Here is a 15,371-nt window from a genome sequence, read left to right as displayed (position 1 = left end):
TCACGCAATTTCCATGAAAAAATGTAATAAAAAGCGATAATATTGTTATATGTACTCCAGAATGGTACCAACGAAAACTACAAGACGTCCCGCAATAACCAAACCCTCGACTAGCTATGTTGACATAAAAATAAAAAAGTTATAGCGGTCAGTAGATGGTGGCAGAAAACAATAAAAAAAATTAAATATCTTTGAAAGTAATGAAAAATGGTACAACCCCCCAAAAAAACCTAGATAAAATAGAATGAAGTTATCAGGTCATTTTTGCTGCAGTGTGTAGAAACAAGACGCACCCAAAAATGGCGGAATTTGTTTTTTTTTCCATTGCAATCCACTAAAAAATACAACTCGTCCCATGAAAAACAAGCCCTCATACAGTGACGGCGATGGATGAGTAAAAGAGTTCTGATTTTTTAAAAGGGGGAAGGAAAAAGCAAAAATGGAAAAAAAAAGGGCCATGTCTTTAAGGGGTTAATGACTGATCTCGGCAGACTTATCTCTGTAGTTGACTACAAACCTTGAAGTGTAAGTTTTCCAAAACTCCTGAAGCAATTGGTATAAGTGACAGACCGCAGAAATCAGTGTATTTGTCACTATGCTGTGCTGCCCGCAGCCAAGCACCATTAAGGAACTGACAGATTCCCTTTAAGTAACCTGATAATTACAGCATTTACAGTAAATATAATTACAAAACAAGCCAAGTTGCCTCCCCAAGCTTTCATGCAAAAAATGTTGCATAATTGATGGTGCGCATGATTGCAAAGTACTTCAACAGTGAATAGATTGCCAATCATTACCTACTTCGATGTGTAGCCGCTACTTTGGTATTTTTGGTAAATGTAACACGTGGTTGTCCACTTGGGTAAGGCCTTTCGCCTATAAATATATTTACACAATATGCGCTCTTTAAATGAAGCAAGCAATTAGGCTTGGTTGAAGCTAATTCCCTAGATATCATCTTTCATGAGTATTTCCCTTTAGGTGTTTACGAGAACAATCACTATTTAGCAAAGTATGCTTAGCTGTCACTGTCTTCCTGCAGACCTGAGGACTGTGCCACTGTGTTGGAACCGAGAGTAAAAGCAGTCTCAGTTCAGTAATGCTGCTGATGGAATGAAAGGTAATAACATTTTATACCTTCATGCACAGCACCTACCCGGGGGAGCCAGAGTTCTTCTACATTCCTGAACCCAGGTGAAAAGTGGCAAAAATTTAGATTGCCAAGCAGTCAGTTCTAATCTCATGTTACTTAGACTGTGCAGTATGTCTAACGCGCTGAAGTGGAAAACTGTAAATGTTACAGCAAGCTATTAACCTTACTAGTCAACCACAACCTTTAGTTTCCTACGCTGCTCTGCTTTTTCTTTCTTTAAAATGGTCTGCACCAATATTCTTCCCCTTGGAGCAATTTTAGAGGAACAGAAGAGCACTACAGATCTTAAGTGTTTGCTAAAAAGCTGAAGTCATCCCTCTGTATTTCCGGAGACTTGAGTTCTGAGAACGTTGTAAACATATTTGCATGCAATAATTACTAGAGGAACTTGGCTAGGATATTTGAACTTTAAGTACTTTTGTGGATCAATTAAGCTAAAACTTGCAATGGAAGTTAGTAATGTCTTCAACTGAATTCATGGGAGATGTTCATTTCAAAGTATTATTTAAGATCATTATGAGGTGTACAGAATACAAACCCACGACAATCAAGACATTTTAGTTGGAAGCTATTGATGGTAAACCTGATGCAATATAGCAAAGGCTTCCAGATGCAAACACAACAGGTACTTAGCAGGATTGACGGCACAGTTAAAGGTAGCCATTTAATCCATAAAGGTGGTGAACTGAATATTGTGGAATGTACTCTTCTGCCACAAGTACCATAGTATGAAACGGTGGGTGGGATATCATTGGCCGGGGAAGCAATGATGCATTAGAGTCCTATAAGTAAGCACGGTCTTAAAATCATGTCATCACATAGTGTATTGAAAATAACTACATCTCTCCCCCCCCACCCCCACCCCCACCCCGTCTGTCCCACTGTATCATGTCATATCATTAGGGGGAAACCCAGTCATGTAAGAACAGATAAAAATAAGAGTACAACTGCAGTCAAAATTAAGAGGGCTGATATGGATACAAAATAGACATTGCAAGAACATTGCTCACAGCAGTCAAGTCTTAAGGAGCCCTGATAACACAATAGGAGTTCCATGGTAAACCATACATAACACTAGTAATATTATGAGTTTAGCTCTAATAAATCCATGTGTTAAGATGGCCATAGATGCAACTTACCTTCCCTAACTCCTAAATGGGCATGTTATTTCCATTAAAGGAAGAAGGATTGAAGTCAAACCCTATCCATAAGATGATAACAGGAAATTGTCTTTCTTCCCATACTGACAATATGTTTTTCTATAGGGGTGTATGTTGTATACTTGCAAACACACTGAAACTATCAATGCAATTTACTTTTGATGTCTGTTTAATGGAAAACATTCAATAAAAACAGTCAGCTTGTCCTCGGGTACATAATTAGACATAATGGAGCTGTCAGCTTGGCCAGCTTAAAGGGAATCTGTCATTACTTTTGAGCCCCATATATTATGTCAAAGGTGTGAGACCGAGAGTCCTCGGAATTTGTTTCATACTTATAGGGTGCCCAGTTCCAGTGCTATGTCCCGCGAAGATGGCGCACACACAGTGCGACTTTTTTTAGACTGCTCTGTGAGTGCTCTGCCATAGAGATGAATGAGAATACTCATGCACCAAGCTGTTTGAAAAGTTATGCTGTGTACACATTCCAACTTCATGGGGGCACTGGGCAGGAACAAGGCACCTAGTGAGTACGAGACAGCTCCCTGTTCCTTCACCTTTGAGTTCTGTAACATAATTTTGGGGGGTGGGGGACGCGTGGGGAGGCCTAGAGCATGATGTGAGCAGTGGAGACACATCAGGAGAGCTTTCATTTGTTATGCTAGCTTTCTAGCTTGGTTTTCTTTCTAAGGTGGTGTTTTTGACTCTGCTGTGCTTGCTGCCTTGCTGGTCCATGGGTCTTTGGTTGTGCTGCACCATGGTTCCTGTTGTGGGGGAGCAGAGAAGCGGAGCAGCAGTGATAGCTAAGGCTGGTCTGTTATTTAACCGAGTTGCAATCACGAGGAGGAAAGATGCCAGTGGTGCATGTGCACTTCATGATGGCGTTCAGGCACAAGCATCTGCAAACGCTACTATGAATATTCAGCATTGTGAGGCTGCCCATGCAACATTGGAGGCAATATTGAACAGTGTGATCATGCAGAATGCATGGAACACTTTCATCCTTTTGAACGCTTTACTAAAAAATGCTGTAATGCGTCAAACAGGTTGGCAGAATTTGCTTACTCAACTTGCTCATGAAACATCTACAGTTGTGTTTTCTCCCTCTTTTGGGACTTTTAATACATTACTTCACTCTGTTGAGAAGGGTAAGAATGGCCCAGCTTTAGATGCCTCATCTGCCTCTACAAATACTATTATGCAGGCAACTTCAGCACAAGCTAGTGGCGTGGATATGCAAAATGATACACAAAATGAGTACACAATGTTTTCATAGCTGTGACTAAAAACAATACCATGGCTTACCTCTCTGCTCAGGTTGGTAGCCTGTAAGAGGATGTTTGATTTATAATATACTGTTTGCAAAAAGTTACTGACAGATTGTCTAAAGCACTGACACGTATTAATCAACTGAATGCAAAAATTGTTCCTATGCAGGATACAATTAGTAAATGTAAGCAGTTTATTCATACTTTGCAATATAAAGTAGATGATCAGGAAGATAGAAGCAGAAATAATATGCAACTGGTGGGGGTTCCAGAAAAGGTGGAAGGATTATATCCAAGATAGTTTTTTGAGGAATAGATTAAATCTACTGTTGAGTAAGATACTTTATTAGCTTTCTTTGCTATGGAAAAGGCTCATAGAGCTCCTGGTAAACGACCTCCACCTGGTGCCACAACGAGAATGTTTTTTGATACAACTCCTACATTATAAAGATCTGGACACTATTTTAAAGAAAGCAAGAGAGATGAAAGTGTTAACTATGGATGGTCATCATATAGCTGCCTTTTAAGATTATTGAGTGAACATACCAAAAAACAGATGCAGTTTCAAGCTGTTAAGAAACAGTTACGGGGTTTACAGCTGCCTTATGCTATTTTGTATCCGGCACGGCTAAGAGTTGTGACGCAGGGAGAGACTTTTTTTTCTTTGATAATTCTAGAAATGCTGCCTCCTGGATTGATAAACATGAACAATATTTATATAGCATTAATAAGTAGTCCTTTTTGTTAGTGGATTAGTGGAGCATTTGACTGTCTGAAATGAGATTATTTGTTAGATAGGTTGGAGGTTCTTGGATACTGCTCCTTAGTATTAGTGATATTACTGTGATATTTGGGCGTTTTTCATTTTTTACCATCACTATGCTTAGATGATTAGACCTCTAGAGGATACGGATATGTGTGTATGGGGTTGGGTGTGGTGGGTGTTTTTTTTTCTCCACTTCTCTCCTTGTGCTACTTTACCATGCAATGCAGCCAGTACTTTAAATTATATGTGTAAAACATAAATAACCATGGTTCAAGAGGTTAATATAATTTTGTGGAATGTGTGGGGTATGTGTCCCCTCTTCTCTTTGCCTTGGCATTTGAGCCCCTGGCTGGTTTGATAACACAATCACCTGAAATTGAGTGCCGTATCTCATTAAATGCAGATGATCTGCCTTTGTATACAGGGGATGTGAGTAGATCAATGAGTCCTTTTATCTCCATTAATATTTGGTAGGATGTTGGGTCTCACTATTAATTCGGGGGAAATCTATAAATCTTCCTTTAAATCCTTTGCCAGTAGACTATTCTTTGGAACATACACAACCACAAATGGGAGAACTCCGCGATTCCATGTGGTGGCTGTAACAGCCGTGGCTAGGGGAATCCCTTTCTGCCGCGGCCTGATATTACCCTCGCCCGTGTGAAGACAGCCTTATGATAATCCCAGTCATTTTTTCCAGTTTCTTTAGTTACGACATGAGTTTGCTGCTCAGGCCTTGTCAGTATCTGTGCTTATTGTTCAACACCCTTTGGTGAATTTTCTTGGGTGTTCTGGAGCTACAAAGGGTGTAACATCTTATTTATATAGATAGATTCTCTTTTTCCTATTTACAGCAATTCCCAATAAGAGTAAAAGAAAAGTGGGAGAAAGATGTAGGCCATATTGGCAAAGATAAATGGGCCTTAGTGTTGTGTATGATTCCAATGACATCAGGTGAAAGTCAATGAGTATTACAATTGTGCTTAATGCATTGGGTTTATCATACTCCATTAAAGTTGTTTAGGCCTTTTTTTGTCATTTTTAATTTTCCTCCCCACTTTTAAAAAAATGATAACGCTTTTATTTATCCATCAACATAACTGTCTGAGTGCGCTGCGGAATAAGTTGGCGCTATACAAATAAAGATTATCATTATTATTATTATTTTTGGCAGATTGAGTTGTATTGTTTAACGGTAAGGGACAAGAACCTGCGATAGCTTGATTGCTCCTTCGGTAAGAGATAATACAATGGTATTATGTTAAACCGCGATCTGATAGGCATGGCTTAATAGGCAATCTGCAATGGCAGCACTGCAGGCTTTCAGAATGCTCCTGGCTGCCATGGCAATTGAATGACACCTCACGATCTTATTGCGGGGGGCCATTCGGCACCCCCAAACTCCGATAGGGTCATTTAAATGCCACTGATTGCGGCATGTAAAAGGTTAACAGCCATAATCAGCGAGAGTGCTGAGCGCAGCTATTGCGGGCAGCTGTAAGAAACAGTCGGCACTTGCACTTTATGGAGCAGGTTCAGTTCCCAATCCCCTTTCATACGAAACACAAACCTCCAGGATGTAATTGTACATCATGGAGTGTTAATGGGTTAACAAGAGTATTATATTGAACTCAGACTGCCTGAAATGTTATATGGATTTTGCTGCTTTAATGCATATGATCTGGATAGTAGGAGATTCTGTTACAAAGATAAGAGAGGTTATATCTTTGGAAAACAGGAAATATATGTGCATCTAAATACTTATTTGTTGCTGAGGATGGGATAAATATAGTTATGATTAATTGTATTCTTTGGATGGTGTAATGCCATGTTTTATGTATATTATGCAAGAAAAAAAAGGAAGTAGGAGTTGTCGGAATCGTATGAAACTTTCTATGTATGATTGTGATGTTGATATCAGTAAGGGATTACAATATCAGAGCAAGAGAATAATTTATTGCTGAAAACTGAATACCTGAAGGGAAGCTCTAGTACCGTTGGGCCACTCCTAGCTTAGATGTGATATGGGCGAGCATGGAGACATACAGGTTACATAGGGTATCATGCAGCATATTGGTCCACATTTAATGTAACTGAGCCTCTAGATTGTGCAAACTCGAAGGCTGTCAAAGTTGGCATCACAGATAGTCTCGTACATGTCTATTGGCGATAAATCTGGAGATCGGGCAGGCTACAAAGGTGAGATTTTATGGAAACAACCCAGTGACACCCTTGTTGTGTACGGCCAAGCATTATCCTGATGAAAAATGCCTCTTGCAAGCCCTGCCAAGAGAGGCAGCACTCGTGGCTGCAGGATGTCCTGAATATATCGCTGAGCTGTTATTGTCCCTAATACCAATACTAGGGGTGACTGACTGCTGTATGCAATGACCCCTCCAGAGCATCACACCACCAGTAGGGGCAGTGTACCACTCCACAGCAAAGGCGGGATTGAGGAACTCCCCCTAGACCTCCAGACATGAATATGGCCATAACCAGTGCCCAAACTAAACTTTCGCTTAAGACAACCTAGTTCCACTCCGTAGCAGTCTGGATTCATTGTTAATAACAGCACTGCAAACAGAGGTGATAGTGGGTGAATGTCAAAAGGAAGTACACATAATGGGCACCGTGACACCAAATGTCCTTCAGCCAAACATCTGGAAATGTTTTTGACAGATACAAAGGCCTGTAACGATGGTGCCATCTCTCTCTGGATGGTAGACAATAAAACGGAGCTCTCATGCTTGTTGGACAATCAGACAATCCTCCTACTGGTGGTCTGTTGAGAGCGTCCAGAGTCCATTCATCTTGTGTGCTCCCATCACACATCCACTGACTAGAATGGCTCCAGTGGCAGGCATTTCATCGATATGACCATCCAACTTCTTGCATTCCAAGAATGTGCCCTCTCACAAACTCTGTTACCTGGATAAAATCTCTTTGATTCTGTCATGGAGGCATGTCTAGTGGTCATCTAGTTCTATACAAGTGGGGAAAAAAAGTTGTCCACTACGGAAAATTAGCCTGAGAGCCTTTTTATTGGCCAAGGGTGTAACCACTTTTAGGGCCTCAGGTGGCAAGGCTGGTCATCTAATCACATCACAACTCTATCATTTGCATATCTGCCTGAGATGTAACTGCATGTTGAGTTTTGCAACAAAACAACTCCTGTTTTTAGGTGCTTGATTTCTCTTTTTGACAGAGTGTATTATTTTTTTTATTAATAGTATGGGCCCAGCTGCTGGAAAAGGTTTTAGTCATGGTGCTTATAGTTTAGATGAAGTGGAGTCGGAGTAGTTTTTTTTCATACACACTCTGTCCCCATTTCTGCAGTGTCCCCCAGCAGTCAGCACACGCACACCAGCTTGACTCTTTTCAGAAGGCTGTGCGTGCGCACTCACATACAGAAGATTTCAGAAGACTGTGTGCATGCCCTCGAGAGTCCCAGTCTGCTTTAGCTGATGAAGAGGTTGTGTTGCCCCAAAATGCATTAAATGCACTGGTTTAAAGAAAAGTTATCTCATGCCTTGAATCTGTGATTCACTCCGCACTGCTGAACTTGTGTGCCACATCCTGGTTTTCTTGCTTTTATGTACCCTATGACTCACCTATAGTGCCGTAATCACCCAGGCCAGCAGCATGGTTGTGTACTATTCCACTGATAAAGTTTTTGCTACTGGGAGAAAAACATTATTTAATATTATTTACATTAAATGGAGTGCGCTGAATCCAAATCTGAAGTCAAAATTTGTCTAGGACTTCAAGATCTTAAGTTATAGGCCAACTACAGTTTGGCGAAAGCTTGTCAGATTAACCCACTGATGCATGGCAACATTAGAATTACTGCACCATTACCTGCATCATGCCTTCCAGCGCCTTGTTTGCAACACATCCTGCAGCATCTGGGCACATCTGAGCATGTCGATAAGCAGATGTCAGCAGTTGCTAGGCCTATATAATACAAGATGGGCCAAGCACATGCTTATAGTTGACAATACTGATTTCTCATATAGCTAGTATGTCTCTTTTATCCTAAAGATGCTACATGAAACTGACAAAGAGAGTGAAGATTGCTTACAAGTATTATTTTGGATGTAGAGTTAGAGATCAAGACAAAAGATGGACACCTTGCATCTTCTGCACTGTGTGCTATTCTGGCCTCACACAGTGGCTTAATAGCAAGAGGAAGGCAATGCCGTTTGCTGTGCCTAGGATTTGGAATGAACCAAAAGATCATCACTCGGACGGCTATTTCTGCAATGTTGCTGGACTTTCAAATAAGAACAAGCAAAAAAATAAGGTTTATCCTGACTGAGCAATCATTACAAAGTGACACAGCGGCTATCCGGAGGTGAGCACACTGGTGGCAGATACAATGTGCTACATGCATCACTGGTTGATCCAATGAAAGTATACCTTTCACCACTTCACAATAAACTGGGCCTAATGAAAAACTTTCTCGTGGCTATGGGTCATAATGGAAGTGGGTTCCAGTATCTGAAGGACAAGTTTGGAAAAAAACAAACTGAAGCCAAAGTAAATGGGGGAATTTTTGTTGTTCATGCTTAGATGAAGGCCTGATTGGTGTTGGCGGCATTAGCGCTTGAGATGACATATCACATTCAAGAGACTGAAGATAGTGCTGTAAACTATGCTTCAATGTTGTTGGTCAATATGCACTGCCAGTTATGTATGTGTACATTTGTGAGGTGTAATTTACTGGAGTCTCCACACAAGTGTCCAGCTGTCTCACAACCAGCTACAAAACTGCCAGACTGAGTACTGCTGTATCCATAGCAACTAAGGCTGCAGAGGGTTTGTAGGGGATCACAGGGATGAAGGACCTGTGCTGACGCCACAGTCATATGATCAGGGGCGGAGCTCAGAGCCCAGGTGACTGTTGCCATGATGGTGGCATCTTCACATGTAACTCACAAAGTCACTCACTTACAGACAGGTGGTCGTTGGTATTCCATAGCATCTGGATGTACTCCGCCTGTAATCTGCACAGAAATGAAGGGCATGTGATGACATCACAGTCATGAGATAAGGGGCAGAGTGAAGAACCCTGGTGACTGATCACATGATGTAACTCACACAGTTACTCACTCAGAGACAGGGGGTTGTTAGTATTTTGATTCCCTAAGAAGAGTCTTCCCAGGTTACTATTCATATTTTTGAAAGGGTGATGTGTGCTGGGAGTGATTTTGTATGCAACATGTTACAAGCGTATCACCAACTCGGCTGCTGAATGTCACTCAAAATTCATTTCCTACATTCTCATCTAGGTGTTTTGGGTGATGTGAATATTGAATATAGGGAAAGATTCCAACAGGATATTGCCACCAAAAGATATCAAGTCCACTTCAACCCCAACCTAATGAGCGATTGCTGCTGGTTTCTGCAGGGGTTAACAACAAACACTCACAAGCCCAAAAGCAAGTGCCTAAAGCACTGTTGAACAGTGTATGTACATTGCGTAAAGACTCAAGTAAACTTTTTATTTACACGTTTGTTAATGTGAACAGGTTTTGGAATCTCTTACAGTCTTGAAGCACAATTTAGTTATGTACAGTGGCTGTATAACATAAAATCAGTTTCTCGCATCTGTATAAATAGCCAACGACACCGTAGATAACTTCAGAACCGGAAGTGCTAGACGAAATCCAACTACAGATTTGGACTCTACACACTTGGTTTAGTATAGGACACATGAAATACCCCAAGTAGCAGACAAAATTGTATTTTCTGTGATCCAGTGTTATTGGTAAAGCCATTCATTAGGACCACCCCTAATGCACTATTTGCAGAGAACCCTCCAGAGTGCTTACTTAACCCTTAATATCCATTTCTAACAGGATAAGTAACCAACACTAAAAACAGCTCTCCCCTTGAACATGGTTTACCGCTACCATTGCATTCTCAGAGGTTACATGGGGCTATGTTAATGAATTCCCAACTCCCAGATCTTTTAAAACTTCCTATTACAGTCCCACATTCATTCAGCCAGTCATCAGCTGCCAAGCCTCATCCCATCCCATCCCTCAGATTGAGTTTTTCTCAGTTTTTTATATTTTTCTTTTTTTAATACAGACTTCACAAAATGTTTTGTGCGCGCAACCATATTTTGCTGCAGCGATATAGATAGCTCCACTGACATGAATTAACACTATAATCAGGATTCACAGAATATGCATTAGTGTGCATGACCTTTTACGGCTACCATCTAATATTTATGGGAAAACCCCAACTCTCCCTTCCATGGAGCTTCCCAAGGAAATTCAAGCATTAAGTGGGGATTTTAAACTGGCCATTGCTTAGCGTCTAACAGAACACATAGACAGCATTAGCCCTGTAAAAAGTAATGTACTATACTAACACTTTGAAAGGCAACTGGTTTAATTTACATTAGAGTCAGGCTTTTATGGCCAGATTTGTTTCTCTACTCACTACTCCTACATAGTTTTATTTGCATTGTGCTCAGGTGCAACAACCAAACTGAAAACATAATTACTGGGGTTGAAAAAAAAATCAATGTAAATGAAGTTGACTGGCCTTGAGCTAACAGCTCCATTGGAACTGTGATCACTGTCAATTCTGCCTTGGGATGGACGGTGGGGTGGGGTGTACTTACTCGAGCCAACAATAGTAGCTAGGAAAATTTGCGGCATTAAATAATCTTTCTCCTATAAAACTGATTCAATCAGGTCTCTAGAGACAAAGGAAATTCTATTTACATGAGTGTTCAGGCTTTATTGTGGAAAAATGTACAGTAGATTGGTGCAACAGAACTATAGCACAGAAGATTTACAGTAATGGCAGTTAACAATCTCGCCCCCTCTGGCTACACTGTTGATATGACCTTGCTTAGTTCTATAAATACTAGAGCTAGTATTAAACATAACAGCATAAAAGGTAATATTTCATCTTACAATATACAAAAGAGTGTTTAATGGAAACAGAGGTTTATATTTGTTCGTCATTGTGGACAAAACATTTAATAGTAGTAGTAATCTCTAATTCCCTTTTGAATGAAATGGAAATTTATCTTTATTTCTTAACTACACTATGTAATTTCCCCTACTTATGTGAGGTAGATATGGCTAGATAGGAACATTTCATCAGTTGCATTAAGGCCCATTTACACGCAAAGATTCTTGCTCAAAATTTGTTCAAAAGATAGGATGATTGAGTTTCAGCAACTGTTTTGCATAATGCCCATTAGCAGCTTATTCATTTGCATGTAAACGAGCCTCCGGGAGCTGTATGCAGAGAACAGCAGGTGGTCTGTTCTCTGCATTCAGCATTGTTGTTCTGCCATGGGGCTGCAAGCTGAATACAATGTAATCAGCGCTCCCGTGGAGAATAGAGCGTGTGATCCTTGCTATTAGCTCTCTGGCTGAACAATGGATTTTATGCTCACCTAAAAATCATTGTTCAGCCGAAAAGTAAACGATGGTAGCATTTGCGCGCAACAATTATAGCTGCGTGTAAATTGGCCTTAAGAATGTATAGTGATACATTGTATACAAAACATGATCAATGCAAAATTGATGAAAATATAAGAGAACACATTGTCATGTACTAGAAGTTAATCCTTTAGAATTTCTGAATTCATTACCAATAAAATGTGTTCTGATTGTTATCCAAATCCCAATTATAGATACAATTATAGATTACACTAATAACACGCATTTACACCATTCCTGCCATTTATTGAGCACAGAGGAGTAAACATTCACAGTGCAGAAAGAGAAAGAAAGTGAACTTGTGTGTTAATGGCTTCAAGTTCAAATTGGCAAACTGTGTTGCAGTTAAGGAAAAAAAATAGCGGAAGTGTGAGTTTCAAAGGTGCTTTGACCAATAAATAAGATGTGAAAAGCCTGGTTACTAACAACTCTATTGTTCTCAAAGATTGGTTACTGTTAACTTTGATTTGATGTAAAACAACTTTCAGAAGATGTGTTATAGAGATACATGAAGCAGGAAAAGGCTGCAAACACATTGCCAATGCACAGACAAAATTAAATACAACCGGAGAAAATTGTGGACTGTTGCTATTTTCCCTTGGAGTGGATGTCCTGTTACGATCACTCCTATTAACAGGCAATACTGAAAGAGGTGAGAAAAAAATCCAAGAGTAACAGCAAAAGACACTGCAAACTACAAAAACCTCTGTTCATGTGTCCACTATTAGAAAAACATGGAACAAGAATGGTGTTGATGGAAGGAGATTATGAAATAAGCTACTTCTGTCCAAAGAGAAGAAAAAACAAACATAATAGCTCATCTCAAGTTTTTCGGAGACCATCTGGATCTTCTACAATGCTTTTGGGCAAATGTTCCATGGAAAGGTGACACAAAGTAGAACTTTTAACATTAATGCAGAATGCTATATTTGGAGGAAAAAACACTGCACACAGGACCAAAAACCTCATCCCAACTGTGAAGTATGGTGGAGAGCGCATAATGGTTTGCAGCGGCCTCAGGGTCTGGACACCTTGTTTCATTGAGGGAACAATAAATTTATGGTGAATCAAAGCATTCTACAGGTGAATACAAGGAGAGCAGTCCATGACCGTAAGTTAGAGACATTATTTGATCTACTTGTGTGTTTTGCCTCATTGTCTTGTTGCATCACACAAAGAATGGTTAAAAAGGATGTTTTTGAATAGCCAAGTAGAGTCCTGAACTGTTTTGCAGCTCAGTCCATTCTGCAGAGGTCAGGGTTGGTATTGCAGGCAGAGTCCTACTGAAGTGAATGTGACTCAGCCTGAAGTACCAGCCTGAGCCACTGTGCAATGTATGGAGCCATCTGCTTCCTGCAGCAAAACAGTTAGAAGTAGAACAACCTCTAACAATATCCAGATGCTGAGGCATAATCTGGAATGCTTTGCAAGCACAAACCACTTCAAAAATACTGATATGCCTAAACATATTTGCAGGGAGAAAGACGCTAAAATTCTTCCTTTATCATTGTATAACGCTTACTTGCAACTGCAAGAAACATTTGGTGGAGGCGATTACTGCTAAAGGAGGATCTAAAAGGTTATGGTTATTAAATTCAAGGGTTCACTTTTCTCGCTGCACTGTGGATTTTTACTCCATGTTCAATAACAGATATGGACAAAACCTCTGTGTTATTAGTTTTGTTAGGTAACAATTTAAGTCACAATTATAGACAAAGAATTAGACCACATTTTATTAGTGATCTATGTTGAAACAGTGGTAATTCCAAAAAGGGTACACTTACTTTTTCTTGCAACTGTATACAATGTAAAGGGCTGCAGAAATACTCCATTAGAATTATTTCCACATTTAAGATTTCGAATGAAGGTATTGCACTATGAATTGCATATTCTGTTCTCCTGATTAAAATACTAATAGAATTCTGGAACATGCTGGTTACTATTACGTTTCTGTAGTGGCAGTTCATTTTAAGCTCTATCTATTATCAAGTAGGCTTCCCAGGAACAGAACTGGGCATGGTCTGGGAAAATAATCTCCTCACTCTTATACTGGGCATACATCTGAAAGGGGCTGTCCGATTACTGGACTATACCACTTCAATAGGGTTGAAGGGGTTAAAATAAACACACTTACTCCTCCATGGCCGCAAGATCTGGCGCTGCTGCAGCCCGCTGTGGTCCCAGTGGTTGTTGCGACCGTTTCGTCAGGTTTCTGAACTCCTGGAACTGATGTCAGGAGGACGAGCAGTGACATTGCAGCCTTTCATTAGCTGTAGTGGTCACCTGAATTCCAGTGACGTCAATGATCACAACCAACACTGGGAGCACAGAGGGGCTGCAGCACTGGATGCCAGTGGTTATGGAGGGGTACGTATGTTTCAGTTTATTATTATAACTCCTTCAGCCCTACTATAAGGCTCACATGAGTATTGTGCCAGTTACATTTACATCTTAGAATTAAATCAAGAATGTCAGAGGCTCTACCCATCAAGTTGTGTGTGCTGTGTAAGGTTTATATGCTCTTACAAAACAAAGCAGAACATTGTGGTATACTTTATCTAGCAACATGTCGCCCATATGTGCCGCTGATTGATGGGTGAGCACCAGCGGGAACTGCTGCTGCTTCCCCGCCTCCACTAATCGCCTTCTTCCCTTCCTCCTGCTGAACAAGTGCCGCTGTGTCACAGAGTTTTGGTGTTTCAGAGCTCTGCTGCTCCTTCTGCTCTGTCGCCCAGCACTATCCCCTCTGCTATCCCTGGGCGAGTTCAAAATATTTTTTTCCCATTTTCCCCCTCTAAAAACGAGGGTGTGTCTTATCATCCGATGCATCCTATAAAGCGAAAAACACGGTATATCACTGTAATGATGTGCTAGTAATAGAACTAATTTCATTTCGGTGTGGCTTTTCTGCTTTTGAGCTAGTTCACATCCGCATTTTAGGCCTTTCCATCTTTACCTATTTTCAGAGCAGAAGAATGGAATTAAAACTCAAATAAATGTCGAATTGTTTTTCCCATTGATTTCAATAGGTTTAAAAAGAAAAACTGAATGCATTTAGTTTGCTTCCGTTCTGTTCGTTTCAGCTCTTTTTTTTGTAACAAGAAGAGTAGCAGACTATACTATTTGTTCCAGTGAAAAAAAACAAAACCTGAAACATAACGGAGGCAAACTGAACCAATTTTTTCAAAATTAATTTAACTCAATGTGGGAGGAAAAAAAATTAAACATTTATTTTGGTTTTCATTTTGTTTCTCTGTTCCAAAAACAGAATGTGGAGAGACAGAAGCCCTAAAATGCAGCTGTGACCTGGTCCTCATCATGGGATTGCGTCCACTCTCTATAAAAAGTGGTGGTAATAGTTCATGGAATTCCTAAACAGATAACTATAGGTTCTGAAGAGCAGCTTTAGATATCTGATTGTAATAGAGATTTTGGATAACTATTTTACCCTGCAAACCAACACATATTTACATATTTAACTTGGGGAATAAATGATTGGCGCCAAGACCATTTTGTATTAGTCAAAAATTATGCATAGTATTATTGTATTTT

This window comes from Eleutherodactylus coqui, chromosome 1 (assembly GCF_035609145.1).
Source record: "Eleutherodactylus coqui strain aEleCoq1 chromosome 1, aEleCoq1.hap1, whole genome shotgun sequence".
NCBI lineage: Eukaryota > Metazoa > Chordata > Amphibia > Anura > Eleutherodactylidae > Eleutherodactylus > Eleutherodactylus coqui.
This window is presented reverse-complemented; position numbering follows the sequence as displayed.